The sequence below is a fragment of the Macrobrachium rosenbergii genome, chromosome 41 (assembly GCF_040412425.1).
Source record: "Macrobrachium rosenbergii isolate ZJJX-2024 chromosome 41, ASM4041242v1, whole genome shotgun sequence".
In the NCBI taxonomy this organism is placed as follows: domain Eukaryota; kingdom Metazoa; phylum Arthropoda; class Malacostraca; order Decapoda; family Palaemonidae; genus Macrobrachium; species Macrobrachium rosenbergii.
The window spans coordinates 42563546-42575742 of record NC_089781.1 but is presented as its reverse complement, the minus strand read 5'-3'; the positions used below and the strand labels follow the sequence as shown (position 1 = coordinate 42575742).

The 12197-nt window shown below is 44.9% G+C and overlaps 1 protein-coding gene across 15 annotated transcripts in view; it reads right to left on the bottom strand.

Moving 5' to 3' along the window:
• LOC136826829 (uncharacterized) overlaps positions 1-12197 on the bottom strand; it is a 1026023-nt gene that overhangs the window by 2515 nt on the left and 1011311 nt on the right. The gene's annotated exons all lie outside the window — the stretch shown is intronic.

Below are 12197 nucleotides of genomic sequence, written 5' to 3'. Positions count from 1 at the left end.
TGAATCCCACACTGACAGGAGGTGGGATGCATGGACATATTCTACTCCAAAACATTAAGGCCTGGTAATGACTCCAAAATAGAAAAGTTGCTAGCAATGAAGACAATGCTTGTCGTTTCCTTATTTGGTAAGAGAGCTACTGCAGGTAAATACTGTCTCTGGTTGGTGCTCATCTTAACCTGTGTGGCGTGGCGGTGTAACATGGAGCGCCTCTACTTAGGTGGAAGCTTTGCAGTGAAGGATGTGTCCGATGGCTAACAAAGCTTACAAAAGGTGCCCTTGCCCCGGGTGCACAGAATAAAACAACCAGACAATGCTTCCACCTACACTGAAAACACCACAACCCCATCCAATGAGACTGGTGGGAACTCCAGGTACACTGTACCCCTCTGGCTCCCAAAAATTTGACACCCTACCTCTAGCTGAAGAGACAGTAAGAGAAAAGAGAGATTCCTGTGCTTCCTCCCCAATATCATGCCAACCACTGATAATGGCCCCAAGGTCATGCAATTTTCAACACTGTTTCAACTTCTTTCAAATAGTGAGACACGAAGGTTGGTTCACACTCCCAGTAGGCCAACTGCAGAACGGAAGTGGGGAACATATGTGCCTAAAAGCTAATAAGGTAGATACTGTCTGGAAATCATGAGCTTTCACCTGAAAGTAGGCATACCGTCCTCCTGAATCTAAGAGTGAGCCTGTCTGATGAAGGACAATCTCTTAGTTGAGGGCAAGACGGGTTCTTCACCTGAAAGTTACTGGATGGTCCTCTGATCTTCTTGATACTGCTCAGGTAATACCTTACAGCCCTAGCAGGACAAGCAACTCTTTCTTCTTCCTCTGAGCCAAGGTATCCGATAAGGTCTTAATGGAGAAAGGACGGGGCCAGGGCTTGGAAGGGTCCATGTTCTTGGCTAAAAATCCAAGGGTAAAGTAGCAAACTGTGTCTCCTTGTGAAAAAGCCTATCCTTTATCGATGGCTTGGAACTCACTAATATGTTAGCAGTAGCTAAGGCCAAAAGGAAGATAGTCTTCTGAGTAAGGTTTCTCCAAGAAGAGGAATAAAGGGTTCAAAAGCGGGACCTGTCAGCCACCTCAACACTACGCCCAGGTTCCAGGACCCCTGTGTTTAAACACTGAGCTAAACACAGCTTGATACCCCTTAATGGTGGAGGAATAGAGATTCCTATATCTCCTCGGATAATGAAGGAAATCTGCAATTTAGGTCACAGACATTGCAGAAGAGATATTGAGTCTGAGACACCAGCTTTGGAAAATCGCCCTCTTAGCATGGAAGACACGGCTAGGAAATCGATGCCTGCATCTTGCAATAGCCTCTGCAGTGCATCTTGAAAACTACTAAGCTCTGACAAGCTTCCCGACAGTCTGAAGCCTGTCAGGGCAAGAGCAGACCACCTTTTGGTATCTCTTAAAGTGAGGTTGTCTGAGTAGACACAGTTTTTAAGGGAAGGAGTCTCAGAAAGTCCACCCACAACCGAAGCAGGTCCTGGAACCATTCTTTCATGGGCCACAACAGTGCTATGAGAATCATCGTAACACTGTCCAAGACTTGTTCAGCACTTCCCTGACCATGTTGAAGGGCAGAAAGGCATAGTGGTCTAAGTGGAACCAATCTTGCCATATGGCGTCTGTTGTGGTTCCTTGAGGTGGCAAGCAGGTCCAATGTTAGCCTGCCTCATAGTATCGCAGATTCCAATAAACCAGGGGATCCAAGGTCCACTCGGTGGGAAGGACCCACTATTCGATGGCTCAGCTCATCCATCAGAATATTTAGTTTGCCCTGAAAAAATCAAGTGAATAGACTCACTTCATTTGATCTGTACACAGTAGAAGGTCTCTTTCTATCTGGCAGAGAGAAAATGAGTGAGTGTCGCCTCACTTTTGTATGTACGTTAGGACTGTGGTATTGTCTGAATGGACTGCCAGTCTTGTTGTGAACTAGGGTCGATAAGCACTGAAGCCCTAAATGAATAGCTTTCAGCTCTGACAATGACGTGAGGGTACTGTTCTTCCGGAGACCATGTCCCGGAAATTTCCCGGTTCCCCAAAAGGACTCTTCAACCTAGAACCGATGAGTCTGAATAGAAGTCTAAGTCTGGGCTCAGAGATGAAGGGCTTTCCTTCTGAAAGTCTACGTTCGGACAGCCACCATGCCTGTCCGACTTGATTACTGGGTTTATGGGAAATGCATAAGTGTCTGGCTGTGTTTCCCTGTCCCAGTTGGCCTGGAGGTAGAATTTCAAAATTCTCATTAGAAGTTTGCCCAAATTGACGAACATCTTGATGGAAGACAGAGTCCCCAGTAGCTCATCCACTGATGGGCCGAGCAAGACGAAGGGGTTAGAAAACTTGTGGACCTTCTGAAGGCAGCTGGTGATTCTCTTGGCAGATGGAAAAGCCCAAAAAGTCCAAGAGTTGAGACATCCCCAAACACAGGAACTCTTGTGACGGGGCCAACTGGGACTTCTGAAGGTGGATGATTCCCAGTTCCTGAGAGAGCAGATGTGCAAGTCCTTCGTGCACTTTTCCCTTAATAGTGCAGCAGATTGCTGTAAAAATCGTTCAGATAGTGAAACAAGCATGAAATTTGGCACAAACATTCCTAAGACTACGCTCTCTTAGAAAAGGCGCTTGGCCACCTGAAAATCCAAGATGGCGGCTATTTTTCAAAATGGCCGCCATCTATGTTGAGATTCACTGGTTTGGGAGCATCTATTGGATGGAATATGCCAGTTTTTTTTTTTTAAACCTCGACTTTTAGGTTATAAAAATGTTCCATACCACACATTTTATTGAAAACCCTTACTAAATGAATTGTAACCAAGATGGCGTACAAAAATGGTTGCCATAAAAGTTTTTCTATCCACAGCGCTAGCAACATAGAGACCAACTGTTTTTATTTAATGGTATATTCATGTGATCAGACAGTTTAACTAATATGCTATTTTCAACTGAAATAGTAATGGTATGGTCACATACAACATTGTGTCTAAGACTGTAACCATAAAAGAAAAGAAGAGAAATACGGACTAAACGCAAGCCAATCTATGTATAGGTCTCTCAACCTACACCTTTGAAAAATTCGAGGATAAGAAGGTAGGCATAGCATGACACGTTGGATGCTCAAGCTAGATTATCTACTGAAGAGAGGGCAATATTTATCTAGACTTCACATTTGCAAGTGCACAGAGCTGTGCAGGGAAGACCCAGCTTGTAGCACTTGCACCTTTCCGACAGCCTGCTTTGCATCCACATTTGGTAAGCTGTTGGCAACTCTTGGCTAAGGGCGAGTTGGTTGTCCAGAGGACTTGCCATGCTTCACCAGACTTTTGCCATCCCCACTCAGCAGGGTTCTCTGGCTGTGGCTGACACTGGGTGGCCTGCCCCCACACACAACCAGCCTGGTACGCAGCACGCTTGGTGTGTTGGAGGAGAGCTCCCCTGGTTGGTGGAATGGCCTCATATGCCCTTTGTTTTCTGGCAAACATATCAAGTCTAGCCTCATCCACAGTGCCAGCAGTGCTGGATCTTTCATACATAAGTATGACAAACCTCTCCAGGACCTTCAGGTCACTCTCTTCCACTCTGAGAGGGTAGTGACTCAGTTTGGAGAACACAGTGGAGGCCTCTGGAAAGATGTTCCATGTCTGCCAGGCGGTCTTCTTGCCCTTGCTCCGGAAGGCTGACACTGTATCACAGCCTGTGAGCATGGAAGAAGAGCATGCCATTCACCTTCTCCTGGCCCAGAGAGTTGCACAGGTCATGCACAGCAATCCAGCGCAGGCTCTGGCCTTGGCCAAATGCCACCCATAGCTTCTCTAGCCCTAGATTGTGGAGAGTGGAGAAAGCACTGACTGCAACGACAAGAACATCTGTGTCATTTGCTTTTAACCGTGATGGTCTTGGCTCCATGTTCTGTGGCATATTTGGCATGGAGAAAGATGCGGTGTCAGCTTCCTCATGAGAGCACTTTTCCAGTCCCTGAAGACTAGCCTCATGAGTGCTGAGGACAGCAGACCCTTTCGTGGCAATGACAACATTTGTGGCAGACATCTGGGCAACTTTGTCTGCCAGGAACTGGAACAACTCTGTCTTGTTGGCATCGTGTCTTAGGAAATTGCGCCAGTTGGATGGAATTGTGTTCTTGTCTGTCACCTTGCGCCTTCCTCCTTGACCACGTTGGAGCCTGGTCTCAGCTTTGAGGCTGGATGTATTGTATACATCAAATACAAGATGTGATGATGTGTACTTGCTGCTATAGGATTGTATCACAGGCAAGAAGTCGCAAAGTGCATAGCCCTCAAAGGTCTTTCCTTTCTTTGGTGGCAAGGCATGGACCAAAGCTGATCCATCTACAATGAGGACATCAGTCTTTGGTTCTTTGTCTTCTAGTGTAACATGACTCTCCAGGACCGAGGTCAGCTGAGACTTCTGACATGTGTACAGCCTACCACCCTCACTAAGGGAAGCTGGGAATGTTTGATTCTCGTGCTGGAAGAATTCCTGCAGATCACATTCACGGCTCTGACAGGATATAAATAGCTTTGAGAAAAGCTGGCAATCCTCCTTCAGAAGTTTCTGCTTTGACTGTTCTACAGGAGCAGCTTCTTGCCTGAAGAAGTCAGTTCTGTTCTTCTTTATCGGCTCATAGAAGGAGACTGCATTGTTTGCCAAAGAGTCTGAAAACTTCTGAAATTTAGTGCGGCCTCTGTCAAGGTGTGTCTGTAGAAGTTCTGCTGAGCTGGGGTGGGCAATGTCTTTGTTGTCAATGGAATACAGATCCTGGCTCTCTTCCTGAAAAGGACTTCCCAAGTGTTGCAAAGCCAATGACAGCTTGCTGACTCTCTCCAAGAATGTCTTCTGCGCATGAGGTGTTTGTTCATGGTGTGTTGTCTGCTCATTAGACTCCTTACTTTGAACCTAAAGTATGCAGACACCAAGCGGATGATCTCTGGGCCAGCCACCATCCATCTTCTGAGTGCTGACGGATCTTCAGTCAGCCCAATGGCTCCGCCATCAGCCTTTATAAAGGCATTGGTCTGCTCATGAGCTTGGTCAAGAGCCATTGCTGAGAACTGGCGACTGGTCTTGTGCACAACAAAGTTGCCAGCCTTGAACTCCTTGTGCAACTCTGGGTGTGAACTCTCTAGGTAAGCATGTCCCTGAGGTGAATAGGCAGCCAACGAGCATAGTTTGTATTATTGTTGAAAAGAAGTAGGGTATCAGCTCATGCAATGCCTGGCAGTAGAGGACAAAATTGGCCTCACGGAAGGACCTGATCAGTAGGAATATCACAAGTTCCATAGACAACACCATGTGCCAGAAGTGGAACTGTGGACTCTGCTGTCTTCGAAGGTCACACCACTCCTCAAACTCTAATGCCTGCTCATTGTTGTTTGCTTTCTCAGCACAGTAGTCAGTGTATGCTGTCCTCAGGAGTTTGTACAAACTAGAGGCTGTAACCTGGTGCATCTGCCGTGTCCTGGTTACACTTGCAGCTGACAGGAAGGATTCTGCAGTTCCAGATGAAGCAACTCCTGCCTCCACCAGAGCTCCTGTCCAACCACTGCCATGAAGAAGAGTACCAAGAGATGTCATTGCTGCCATCTCAATGTGCAGACCACCAAACATTACCAGATACTTGTCTTCGCCATACTGATCAGGCCACTGCCACTGCACCTGCTTTGCTACGGCATAGATTGGCTGATCAGCTGTGATTATGGGTATCTGGCCAGGGGTTCAGAAAATCAGTGACATCCTGCACTTTCTGCATCACGTGTTTGATCGGTAGCAACAGAATGAGCCTGATCACGCAGGAGAGGAAGCAATGAAGTTATGGTTACTTCAAATTCTGGGCTTCTCTTCATTGAAGCGTGATGAGCTGACCACATCAGATTCACTGCATCATCTATTTCCTGGGTGACTATGACCTTGTCAGCCACTGATACTCCAGTGCAAGCTGTGGCCCCCAAGATATCTGTGGGTGGCTATCTAACTATAGCTGGTCTGGGGCTGTTAGAAAGCATTTGGGACACTAAACTAAACTATACTACAACTACTAGTCTAAGACTACAGGATTAGTAAAGCTGGATTAGCTGGCACTGAACCCCATGCTGAGTTACACAGCAGTGATGTCACCAGTGTGCCCTGGTTGTGTGCAGACATACACTCTTTTACATTTATTAATTTTCCTTCAAAATTGATGAGTTATTCGAAAGAGATGGCCTCATTAGGATCTAAAACCACAGAAACCAAGATCCATGCTTAAAAGCGATAATTGTTGAACAGGCATTATTTCTCATTATAATTATTGTTTCTACCTTTTCTTGGCAGCCATATAGCCCCCCATATTTAAAGGTAAACTGTACTGGGAAGCTACAGAAACATAATATTCACAAGAAATAGTATGGAAGAGCTTTACCATATTGCTAGAAGCAAATACATGCCATTCTAGTGAAAAATTAGCCAAAATCTGTCGATACTGGCTGCCATCTTGGAATTTGGCCGCCATATTAAATTTTTTTTGCGTGCCAGCGCCCTTTTCTGATAGAGGGAACTTTAAAGAGCACTTGTGCAAAATTTCATACTTGTTTCACTATCTGAACGATTCTTATGAAATATGCAATTATCTGCTGCACTATAAAGGGGATCGAAGAGGCAAGTCCTCCAGATACAGACCGATGTTAATGCCTATTAAATGAAGTCATTTGCTAGAGGAGCGAGGACTCAAGTGAATGCTTGAGGTGCCGTAGAGAGGCTGAAGCAAAGAGCCTGAAACTGGAGCTTGGCTGGTGCCGGATGCTTGGGAGCTGGCGCCGGGGCTTGGATGGCACTGGGGGCTCGGGTGGCTCCAAGAGGAGACAGGTGTTTAAACGCTGATGTGGGGCGCCTGAAAGTGTCCTAAACGACGAACCTTAGATGCTTCCTGGAGTCTGGATGGAAGGGTAAGTGTAAGCATGCATCCTGCATATCCAAGGTTATCATCCAATCACCCTGGTGAATGGATGAAAGAACTGACTGGTTCATTTCCATCTGAACTTTGTCTGCTGGACAAAGCAATTGAGGGCGCTTACATTGAGGACTGCGTCTCCAAACCCCGATGATTTGGGGATCACAAACAGACGTTAGTAGAAGCCCTCTGAGTTGATGTCCTCAACTTCTTCTATGACTCTTTCAAAGGAGAGAAGAGACCTCCTCTAAAAGGGCTGAATGTTTCCCGAGCCTCTTGAGTACGCCGTCAAAATGATGGAAGAAGGGACCAAAGGGGAAAAAGTTAAGTATACCTTAGTTTTACCAGACCACTGAGCTGATTAACAGCTCTCCTAAGGAGGCTCTCCATGAACAGAATGGAGAAGTCCCTCCTCAGAACCTTGACAATCCACTGTTCTGTCCCTCTGATACTCTATTTCTCCCAAAACTCAAGAAGACTGGCTCCCACTTGTACAAGGAGGACTTCTTCCTCATTTCTTGGGCAAGGACTTGAGCTCCTCTTGATAGTTCTGGCTGAGAAGTGGACACTGGAGCAGGTCCTAGACTGGACTTGGGATTACTCCCACGAAAGGAATGATGCTGGAGAGGAGAGACTGTCTTAGGAACAAATGCAAACGAATCCTTGAGGTGTTTGGAAGAATGTAGCCAGAAGATCCTAAGTCAACTCCTATTGGAGGTCTGACTTCTGGGTCTGAGTGACTCCTTTAGTGGAACGGGAGCACCAAAAATCTCTTTCCTTCAAAACCCCAAGAGAGAAAAGAGCCACAAGCTCAAGCGAGCCGTCCCTGGTAGTCTTGTCTGCATGACAGAGGAATCCTAGCCAGTACGAGGTGAAGTCTCCATAAATCATTGCAATCTTCAATCTTCTTGGAGTGCACTCTCACCATCCAGTCCCAGAAACTGAAAGCTTCAAACAACTCAAAGAGGTCATTGACAAGGCGGTCAAGTTCTGCGGATGAAAACATAATTTTTGCTGACGAAAATGCGGTGTCAGGAAGGAGCTTCCTCGGTGGCATAGGTAAGAAATCTCCTACAGATTATGCATGAGGGAGGAAAAATGAAGGAAGCCTTACTTTGCTCCTCTTAGCAGAAAACCAAACTTCAATCTCCTAGAAGATGAGGAAAGCACCAAGTGGCAAGCCTAGGTCTGTCATCTGGATGACTCATCAGGAAGGCTGAGGTAGGTGAGACCGGGGGCTTAGCAGGAGCCAAAAGTAGGAAAACTCTCCCACAAATATTGAAGTAAAGCTGCATAGGCTAGGAGACCTGTGGTCAGAAACAGGGCACTTGGCGCTCCTAGCAGATGATACTGAAGAGTTGGCACCAGGTGCTCAGGAGCTAGCACTGGGTGCTTGGGAGCTGGTGCCAGGTGCTCGGAAGAGGGCCCCGTGCACTCGGAAACTGGCAGCAGCCGATCAGGAGCTGGCATCAGGCGCTTAACAACGGGTGCCTGAGAGGGATCGTTGGACGCTTGGGAGCCAATTACTGGCACCCAACAGAAGTACTCAGAAGGGGAAAAATTCAGACTGTCCCATACAGGAAGGTTGAGGACTGCGCCTGGCTCCTTAAACTGCTGACTGGGCAGTGGAGAAGAGCAGCTAGCATCGCCTGTGTGCCCCTTCAATGGACGAGATGAATCTACAAAGCACTTGCGGAGCTTTCAAGTCTGGGCTGGAGTCTTGCGAGCCAGACGACAACTGACGTACAACCACAGTGACGCCTTTCCAGCGGCTGTCTGTCAAAGCCTGGGAGCAATCAACAGGACTCCCTTGGACCTCCGGCATGTCTTCTCCCCAGGTTAGGGGAGTATGACAGAGATCTTTGTCTAGAAGAACCGGTGGGACGAGCAACCACCTCCTCCACTGCACAACACTTTCTCCTGTCAAGACACCTTTCCAGTGGCTGTCTGCTGATACCTGGGAATGCACAACAAGTTCGACAGAGGGGGCAACTACCCGTGAGCCAATGCCTTCAGGTTCCATGAGACTTTCGGTATGTCTTCTCCCAGGTTTAGGGGAGTATGACAGTGGCCTTGGTCTAGGAGAACCAACGGGACGAGTAGCCACCTCCTCCACTTCACTGTATTCACTATTAGGGTAAAATTCTTGTTAAACTTAGACTCGAGACTGGCAATGGCAAGGGTCGGAAGCAAGGGAGCCAGGCACTGGAGGAGGTAGATTAAAAGTAGGAGAAAAAGGTGGGAAGGGGGGAAGAAGGAATAGCAGAGCTATCTTCTAACCTAGGCTAGGGTAGAATTCTTAGGCTAAGGGATGCTTGCTTCTTGGCTCTAGGCTGCTTTCCTTTTCTATCCCTCTCTAACTTGTCTAGTTGAGATTAAGTACCTTCTACTCTTGCTAACCATTACATTTAGCACAAGTTTTCTCCCTACTACATTTCTGCCCACTACATTTACTGCAAATTATATGAGAATCATATGAAGATTTGATTAATCTGGTTTTGCAACTTTCGCTACAATAGCGAAAATAAGTGAACTTTAATCAGACATAAAAATAACAAAATGCATAGAAAAATTATCCTGAAAGATATTACAGCGTGAAGGCTACTCAAATAAGCGATAATACTTCACTGAAATTCAGCCATACAACAGAAAACCAGTAAACAAAGCTGCAGCAAACCCCCAACGTTACTTGAGAGCCAGCAAAAACAGAATGAGGTTTTCTGCTATGTCATTTCCAGTACTCCTGTTGGTGGGTGGGGCTTGTCACCTACATTAAACTATTGAATCGCTACCAGGATTTTTTAAATAAAGGCTGCTGTGAGAGTTAGAAACTATAGCTATGTAATTACCTGGTAAGTTATTGAAACAGTGTAACATTAAGACTCATTAACCAAGTGATGATTGTGTAATGTGATGCAAGAATATAGCATGAAGACAGCTAAAGGCATGTATGAATAAATTCAATAAATATTGTTGCCCAACAAGGATCAACACTGAGCCATAAACTTTCTATACTGGTAACATATCAAGTTACAAAGGAATGAAGAATGGGACGATCGCTTGTGTTAATGTTAATATCAAATGGGGAGTCCACACCAAAATGAAGCGAGAAATGAAAATCATATTACCCATGTCTAGTACAGAGGCAAAGAAAAAAAGTACATTCTGGGAGGTGGTGTTATTGATGCTGTGGGCATGGGGTAAGGTGGAGGCAATATTTCAAATGTAACAAATTGCACCAGAGGAGATTCTTAGGATTTCAATGGTTATTTGGAGTGCAGAATTTTTGGTGTCTGACATGTACAGTATTACAAGAGTAAAGATATAAACCTGTCCTGCTCAGACAACTGTTTATCATCTCCAGTTCCAAGATCAGAACCTCTCGGAGCTGTGGTTTTAATTCATAAAATCTAAAACCTGCAACAAGACAGGGGTGCTTGTCTCCAGTTATGGGAGATGACAGCCGACTTTATGGAAGTCTGCTACTCAATCTTCCATCTCTAAGACTGCTGGAGACAACCCCCAAATGCAGAACTGTCAGTGAGGAGTATCATAGCCACTCCTCTAAAGCCCCAACAAGGCTACTTGACCATGTGCCAATCCCCTTATTGATTTTTCAGTATTTTATCTGCATATGTAATTTTGGACTTATAAACTTTTATTCTACAATTACAGTACTTTCATATTCATTCTAAGCATGATTAAAATCATATTTTTACTTGTTTCTGTAGTACAAAAAAAAATATATATCTTTTTGTATGGTCAAATCTTCTGGTTCTTTACCTTAATTAGACACTCACATGCAACCCTACACCTTCCTCCATTTTGAGGTTCCATTAACTCCATGTTTTTCTCTTGAATCAAAGCTCCATGGTGAATATAACAACTTGCACATACCACAACATCATTAAGAATGCATGTAGGTGAGTAAAAGTCCACCTCTAAAAATGACTTCAACTGTCAAAGATAGCACTCATTGATTTCAAGTTTTTGCCCTGAAGGGGAACTCTAATCAAAAGTGAGAAACCAGCATTTAGGTCAATGGTGGTCCTCTTTAGAAATATCCCAACTCCACGAGGGCACTAGGTCCCAACGGGTCACAGAGGTGAGGCTGAACCATGCATGCGCTACAATCTCCAGAATTAGCTGGGAAGTCCAAGAGGAGGATCAAAGGTCCTAATCCTGACACAGAGTTATAGGACACTGGAGAGAACAACCTCGCTGTGAGATTTTGCAGTGAAGTCAAGAAGTACTGTAAAGAGTTTAGCTGAGATTCCAACACACTACAGGGATGAAGCTGATTCAAACAAATGAAATCGAGCCACAGAACAAACATGTGAATTTTTGCAGGGTTTTAAGAGTACCAGAGTGAGAGGAAAACAACTTTCATTTTCCTCTTGTTCCTTTTATTACTTCATTCTCAAAAAGCCTTTGGATATCAGAAATGCAAGCACCACAACACTGTACAGATGACATCAGAAAATAATACCACAAACTTTTTTGTGCACGCTCACAACCATATGATTTGCATTATTGTAACACGATAATAATGACAAACCTGGCGAGTGTATTAGGTTAAAAAAATATATTTGCATATTAAGCTTAACTCTTGCATGTACAATGGAACGATTTGGTAAACATGTAACCCGGGCTTATTAAAAATATTACTGTTGTTACAACTGACTACATAAATATTTTTGCAGAAAGTAATTAGATTGCCACCTTCTCTCACAGTGTAACTTGATGACACAACCAATATGGGATGGAACAGTACTGTGTGCAGTATGTTACAGATGGCATTGCAAGATGTTCTGAGGTTTGTTCATATGGAAAAGGATGATAGGTTACTGATAAGAGTGCCTGATTTTGTAGTATTGCAATGTAGGAGGCATTTGTTTTCAGACAGTTTGGTAATTCAGAAAGAATAGACCCTAAAAGGATGAAAGATTAAATTATTTTGAGAAAGTTTGGTCATAAGACGGAATAGAAGACAACTGGTGGAAAAAACATATAATTTAAGTATTCGGCGAGAGGAAGACCATCAATGGGCTGGATAAAAGGTGTGAAAGAGGCACTGGAAACTGAAGGCCTTAATATCTATAAAGCGTGAGAATGCGATCTAGAGACAGGTGAATGGCACAGTGTAGGGGCTTCAAAATGCTGCTAATGAGCCTTCAGGATAGATATGTGAAGAAACCACTGCTGTGGATGTTTTCTAAACAGTGGA